Here is an 8,058-nt window from a genome sequence, read left to right as displayed (position 1 = left end):
GGACAGCAGTTGGCAGGCATTTCAGTAAGCAATTGGCATGAGGGAGTTTTAACATGAAGTAGTAAGAGCTTCTTTGTAGGACTAAAGTCCTAGGCACGTTACCAAGGCCAAACAGAACACCAGGTACCAACCAGAGCTAGCACCCCGGTCTTGGAAATAAGCTCATTTAGTAGAACTGAAGAACAAAGTGATAACACTGGACTAATTATAGCAGCAAGTTGGTACTGAGTCCTAGAGTGATTACATCTCTAATTTCTGGCCAAGGCTGGTTCTAGAAATTGGGGTGGGGCCCTGACAACAGTGGGCATCTAGAAGCCACAACTGTAGAGAAAGAATGGCAGCAGTGAATTGAGATAAAAGAACGTAAAACGTAAATCTTAGTATGTTGTTGTTGTTTTTTTAAAAAAAGGCCCTAGCTGGGTAGTTCAGCTGGTTGAGTGTCATCCCGATACACCAAGGTTGCAGGTTGATCCCTGGTCAGGGTACTTACAAGGATCAACCAATGAATTCATAAATAAGTGAAACAACAAATTGATGTCTCCCCCCCCCCCCCCCCATCCCTCTCCCTCTCTCTCTATCAAATCAGTAAAAAAAAAAAATTTTTTTAAATGGTCAAGAGAGACCCTGCAGTAGATACGAGTGCCAATGGAAGAGTGCCAGGTTGAATAGTTTGTTCTGAGCTGAAAGTCTTATGACTTCAGTAGGTGTCTAAACTCAAGACATTAAAAACAAGAACCAAAACTGTTAGGCAATAATATGACATAATCATTTCAGTAACAAGGAAAATGTAAATAGCAGTCTGAGACCAGGCACCAAAACAAGGTCAGAGCTAAAACGGTCAGATCCAAGAGTCAGAGATCAGAATGCAGAGAGCAGTGGTGCCAGATGAGTACTAGAAATATCAGAGGGAACACTCTGTAAAGTACATGATTGTCTGACCACTATACACCTAAAACTAATACAAAATAATGTTGCATGTAAACTGTAATTGAAAAAAAAAAACTTACGTTGTACATCAACTGTAATTGAAAACATTATTAAAGAAAAAATTTAAATTTTGTTTAAAATTAAATCTTTATTGTTCAGATTATTACATTGGTTCCTCTTTTTTCCCACCATAACTCCCCTCCACCCAGTCCCCACCCCTCTTCCCTCACTCCCCACCCACTGTCCTCATCCATAGGTGCACGATTATTGTCCAATCTCTTCCCGCACCCCCTAAACCCCTTTCCCCCCCAAGAATAGTCAGTCCATTCCCTTTCTATGTCCCTGATTCTATTACAATCACCAGTTCATACTGTTCATCAGATTATTTATTCACTTGATTTTTAGATTCACTTGTTAATAGATTTGTATTTGTTGTTCATAATTTGTTTCTTTACCTTTTTCTTCTTCCTCTTCTTAAAGGATACCTTTCAGCATTTCATATAATACTGGTTTGGTGGTGATGAACTCCTTTAGCTTTTTCTTATCTGTGAAGCTCTTTATCTGACCTTCACTTCTGAATGAAAGCTTTGCTGGATAAAGTAGTCTTGGTTGTAGGTTCTTGGTATTCAGCACTTTGAATATTTCTTGCCACTCCCTTCTGGCCTGCAAAGTTTCTGTTGAGAAATCAGCTGACAGTCGTATGGGTACTCCCTTGTAGGTAACTGATTTTCTTTCTCTTGCTGCTTTTAGGATTCTCTCTTTGTCTTTTGCTTTTGGCATTTTAATTATGATGTGTCTTGGTGTGGTCCTCTTTGGATTCCTTTTGTTTGGGGTTCTATGTGCTTCCTGGACTTGTAAGTCTATTTCTTTCAGCAGGTAGGGGAAGTTTTCTGTCATTATTTCTTCAAATAGGTTTTCAATATCTTGCTCTCTCTCTTCTTCTGGCACCTCTATAATTCGGATGTTGGTACGCTTGAAGCTGTCCCAGAGGCTCCTTACTCTATCTTCGTATTTTTGGATTCTTTTTTCATTTTGCTTTTCCGGTTGGGTGTTTTTTGCTTCTTCATATTTCAAATCTTTGACTTGATTCTTGCGATCCCCTGGTCTGCTGTTGGGAGTCTGTATAATATTCTTTATTTCAGTCAGTGTATGCTTAATTTCTAGTTGGTTCTTTATCACAACATCTAGGGTCTCGCTAGATTTCTTGAAGATCTCACTACATTTATCGGTGGTCTCACCAGTCTTTTCGAGGGCCTTACTAAATTTATCGGCGGCTTCTAGACAGTTCTTTAAAGACCTTAAAAGTGTGGTTTTGAACTCCATATCCAGCAGTTTGCTTTCCTCCATTTCTGTCGTTTGTGTCCTGTTTCTTTGTCTCGGCATTTTTTATGCTTCGTTGTGTCGATAGAGTGCCTTTCTGTGCTAAGTGTCCCAATTACCTGAGGTAGACACTCTTGGTGCACCCCCTTGTGGGCTTTGTGCACAGTCTTGTTGTAATTAAGCCTTGATTGTTGTAGTTATCACTGGGAGGAATTGACCTCCAGGCCAATTGGCTGTGAGAATCAGCTGTGTCTGCAGTGGGAGAACTTCTGTGCTGGAGACACCCCTCTGGGGCAAGACTTGCTTCAATGGGGCGTTGGTGCTCACTGAGTCTGCCCCCTGAGTGTGTCTTTTATGGTTCCACGGAGCTGCAAACTGGATGGTCCCACTCTGACCTCTGGGCTTCCTGGCTCCTGGATCTCTAGGGAGGTGCTAATCTAGCCTTTGCCTGAGGCTATCCAGCAAAAGCCTCCCTGCAGGGCTTGGGCGGGGCAGGTCCCACGGGATCAACAGGGCGGGGCTAGCAGTTATGGCTGCTCTCAGTCTTGCCCTCAGAGGCTCTGCTTCTCAGTGTCCCGGTAATCACTGCAAGCCCCTCCGAGAAAAAGCTGCCCTCGGGTTCTGACCGATGCCAGACAGTCCCGCTTCTCCCGTATGAGTCTGGGTCCCTAGAGACTCGCCCAGAACTGGAGCTCAGAGCCTGAGACTCCCTCCCGATTGAAAACGACAACCGTGCCCTCAGCCGCCAGCCCGCTCCGCATGCACTCCGCACCTTAGTATTTTACTTCCACACTGCGCCTCCTCTGAGTCTCGGTATGCTTTTCTCTTTCCTCCTCGTTGTAGAATTTCCACTCAGCCAGCCTTCCTGTGGTTCTGAATGATGTCCTTTCCGTCTTTTAGTTGTATTTTTGAAGTGGTTGTTCAAGGCAGCAAATTCCGGTGTTTACCTATGCCGCCATCTTGGTTCTCTCCTTAAAAAATTTTTAAAAGAAGGCTGAGAGCATACCAACACAATTCATAAAGCCACTAGAGATGTTAGTGGCTTTGGACTGTTCTCTGGACTGTTCTGAATGCTAATTCAAGGCTTGAGAGTCTGTATTTAAAATGAAATAAACTCAGTTATGGTTTATTAAAGCTCATCAACAAAAGAGTTGATAATTTAAATTAAGAGAAAAAGAAAAACTCACGAAAGAAATGAGTGCAGGGAAAAGAATGACAGTCAATCCCTTGAATTTGCCCACAGCATCTTTAACCCCATGAAAGTAGAGAATTTGTGAGAGAACATGGTTATCAGCAGTGTCCAAAATAGGACATTGAGAAGGCAGGGCCTGGGAAAGGATGACTGCATTTGGTTTAGAAGGAGGCCTCCTTAACTGTGGTTCACTTATCTCTCTAGTTGATGGAAATGATACCAGATTGCAAAGGGCTGAAGAGGACTGAATAGTACTAAATGAGGCTAGTAAAAACCAGCCACTTACTCAAAGGAATTGGAGAACCAGGACATTTGAAAAGACAGCAGTATCAAGTGAGTTGTATTCTAAATGGGGACTGGCTTATAAATGTGTGAAAATGAGAAGGAGCTATTGGAGAGAGATTGGAGATATTGGAGAGAGAGGATATGTGAGAAAAGATCTCTTTTAAGACTGAGTGGGTTGTATTTTTCAACAAATATTTATGAAAGCCTGCCATGCCAGGCACCTGGCTTTTTTTTTTTTTTAAATTAAATCTTTATTGTTCAGATTACATTTGTTCCTCTTTCCCCCCCCCCCCCATAACTCCCCTCCTCCCAGTTCCCGCCCCACCCTCCGCCCTCACTCCCCACCCACTGTCCTCATCCATAGGTGCACGATTTTTGTCCAGTCTCTTCCCGCATCTCCCATTCCCCTTTCCCCTCCAAGAATAGTCAGTCCATTCCCTTTCTATGTCCCTGATTCATTATAATCACCAGTTAATTCTGTACATCAGATTATTTATTCACTTGATTCTTAGATTCACTTGTTGATAGATGCATGTTTGTTGTTCACAATTTGTATCTTTACCTTTTTCTTCTTCCTCTTCTTAAAGGATACCGTTCAGCATTTCGTATAATACTGGTTTAGTGGTGATGAACTCCTTTAGCTTTTCCTTATCTGTGAAGCTCTTTATCTGACCTTCAATTCTGAATGATAGCTTTGCTGGATAAAGTAGTCTTGGTTGTAGGTTCTTGGTATTCAGCACTTTGAATATTTCTTGCCATTCCCTTCTGGCCTGCAAAGTTTCTGTTGAGAAATCAGCTGACAGTCGTATGGGTATTCCCTTGTAGGTAATTGAGTCTCTTTCACTTGCTGCTTTTAAGATTCTCTCTTTGTCTTTGGCTCTTGGCATTTTAATTATGATGTGTCTTGATGTGGTCCTCTTTGGATTCCTTTTGTTTGGGGTTCTCTGTGCTTCTTGGACCTGTAAGTCCATTTCTTTCACCAGGTGGGGGAAGTTTTCTGCCATTATTTCTTCAAATAGGTTTTCAATATCTTGCTGTCTGTCATCTTCTGGCACCCCTATTATTCTGATGTTTGTATGCTTGAAGCTGTCCCAGAGGCTCCTTACACTATCTCCGTATTTTTGGATTCTTTTTTCATTTTGCTTTTCCGGTTGGGTGTTTTTTGCTTCTTCACATTTCAAATCTTTGACTTGATTCTTGTGCTCCTCTGGTCTGCTATTGGGTGTCTGTATAATATTCTTTATTTCAGTTCGTGTATGCTTAATTTCTAGTTGGTTCTTTATCATAGCATCAAGGGTCTCATTAGTTTTCATGAGGCTCTCATCAAGTTTATTGGCTGCTTCTAGCACATTATTGCAAGCCCTCAAAATTGCGTTTTTTAGCTCCATATCCTCTATTTCTGTCATGTTTTTTTGTCTCTGCATCTTTTATGCTTTCTTGGTGCACCCCCTTGTGGTCTTTGTGCGCAGTCTTGTTCTAGTTAAGCCTTGATTGTTGTAGTTAATACTAGAGGGATTTGACCACCAGGCCGACTGGCTGTGAGAATCAGCTGTGTGGAAAACTTCTGTCCTCTGGGGAGGTGCTAATCTAGCCTTGCCTGAGGCGATTCGGCAAATGGCTCTGCACAGGGCTTGGGTGGGGCGGGCTCAACAGGGCGGGCGGAGGGAGCAGTTATGGCTGCTCTCAGTCCCGTTCCCAGAGGCTCTGCTTCTCAGAACCCCAGCAAGGGCTGCAAACCTCGGAGAGAAAGCTGCCCTCACGTTTCAACTGATGCCAGACAATCCCGCTTCTCCCGTTTGAGTCTGAGTCCCTAGAGACTCGCCCAGATCTGGAGCTCAGAGTCTGAGACTCCCTCCTGATTGAAAACGACAACCGCGCCCTCAGCCACCAGCCCGCTTTGCGCGTGCACCTCCGCACCTTTAAATTTTCCACACTGCGCCTCTTCTGAGCCTCAGTATGCTGTTCTCTATCCTTCTAGTTGAAGAGTCTGTCCTCGGCCAGCCTTCCTGTGGTTCTGGGTGATGTCCGTTCCGTCTTTTAGTTGTATTTTTGAAGTGGTTGTTTGCAGCAGCAATCTCAGGTGTTTACCTATGCCGCCATCTTGGTCCAACTTCCAGGCACCTGGCTTATAACTGTGAACCATACAGAACAATTCCTGCCCTCCTTAGGGCTTTTGGTCTTGTTAGTAAGTAATTGAGCTGAGAAAAGGAGGAAGCAGTATCTTTTTTTCTTATATTCCAGGGTAGCATCCTATATAATAAAAGCTTAATATGCTAAGTGTCCAACTGTTTGTATGACCATTTGACCAGTCGCTATGACACGCACTGACCACCAGGGGGCAGATGCTCCAACCAATAGGTTAGCTTGCTGCTGGGGTCCGGCCGATCGGGACTGGATGAGACAGGCCAGACATGCCCTGGAGCCCTCCTGCGGTCCCTCCCAGGCCCCGATTGTGCACCCGTCGGGTCCCTCAGCCTGGCCTGCACCCTCTTGCAGTCAGGAATCTCTCTCACAGTCTAGGATACCTCGCTCCTTACCGCGCAACTGCTTGCTGCTCCTTACCACTTAGCTCACTGCTCCTTAGTGCTGCCACAGAGGCAGGAGAGGCTCCCACCGCTGCCACTGAGCTCTCCATCTGTGAGCCCAGCTTCTGGCTGAGTAGCACTCCCCCTGTGGGAGCACACTGACCACCAGGGGGCAGACACTAAACGCAGGAGCTACCCCTTGGTGGTCAGGTGCATCATAGTGACCGGTTGTTCCACTGGTCTTTCCGCCATTCGGTTGATTTGCATATTAGGGTTTTATTATATAGGATTATTGATTGTAGTCCCTATGCCAGTGATGGCGAACCTATGACGCATGTGTCAGATGTGACATGCGAACTCATTTTTTTGGTTGATTTTTCTTTGTTAAATGGCATTTAAATATATAAAATAAATATCAAAAATATAAATCTTTGTTTTACTATGGTTGCAAATATCAAAAAATTTCTATATGTGACACGGCACCAGAGTTAAGTTAGGGTTTTTCAAAATGCTGACACGCCAAGCTCAAAAGGTTCGCCATCACTGCCCTATGCTGTACTTTTGATGTAGTGCATTTTTAAGATTATTCTTGCTGCTGAGTAGATATAGATTGGAAGGGGACAGGATGGAAATAGATATAGGGCAGTGGAAGTGAAGATGGAGAGAGCGGCTGGATTTGAGATCTATTTTAGAGGTAGGACCAGTAGACTTTGTGGGTAAAGGAAGAGGGAAAACTCTTAATTGGTAGGTTTGGCTTATACAACTGAATAGTTGGATGGTGGAGCCAGTTACTGAGAGGAGAAAGAAATGTGTTTCTGGAGGGAATATGAAAAATTTCAATTCCAGTCACTCTTTGAAAAGCAATATCCAGAGCTCAAGTATGCATGCTTTAAGCTCTACCAAATAACAAGACAACTCTGACCCTACTTTGGAAAGAGGAATAAAGTTAACATGTATCCAGTATCTTTTGTATGCCAGGTATTATTACACCTATTATCTTATTTAATATTTACCACAGTCTTGTGAAATAAGTGATATTATCTCTGATTTATAGATTAGGAAATGGAAGCTCAGATGGGTTGGGTGACTCACACAGATTGCACAGCTAGTAAGGTGACAAACCTATTTATGCAAAACCTTGAACTTGGTCTTCGAATACCAAGTTCAAAGCTGTTTTCACCACACAACACTGCTGTACCCAGGCTTGTTCTTTCTACATGATCTTTGTCACTGAACTTCTTAAATATGATCATAGGAAGAGTGTGTTAAAAGAAATCCAATTATTTCTCACATGTCATTGTTTTCCTTTTTCTTCCAAATAAAACTTTTGATTAAACAAATTAATATTTAATATACATAAGTGCTGGGCCTCTCCCAACTATTGTATGGCGTTAAACAGAGGGTAGTTTTTTTCCCCACTTCCTTATTTTAACCATTTCACCATTTTATGAAAAAAAGAAATTTGAGTTTTAAAAACTCCGAAAATTTTACCTTTCTGTCTTCTGTGGTCTTTGAAGTCAAATATTAAAGTTTACCAACGATGAAACTATACTTCTGTATATTTAAGTAAAAGTTCTGATGAACTATTAACTTTTTACAGGCTCTTTCCCAACCCCATCTCCTTCATAGCTGATTCACTTCCCTTTTTCTTGGGTATATCCCCTTAGTCATCATGTTTCGGTCAGATGATTCCAAAGAAAAACATTTGGGTGGCTTTGCAAAATGTAACAGGATACACCCGGTCCTATTAATCACTAACAGCAATCACGAACCTATCAAAAAGTTAGATAAATGATATCATCTTAGTAG

This window comes from Myotis yumanensis, unplaced genomic scaffold (genome assembly GCF_028538775.1).
Source record: "Myotis yumanensis isolate MYYU_CA2020_CCGP unplaced genomic scaffold, mMyoYum1.0.hap1 SCAF_16, whole genome shotgun sequence".
Taxonomy (NCBI): domain Eukaryota; kingdom Metazoa; phylum Chordata; class Mammalia; order Chiroptera; family Vespertilionidae; genus Myotis; species Myotis yumanensis.
This window is presented reverse-complemented; position numbering follows the sequence as displayed.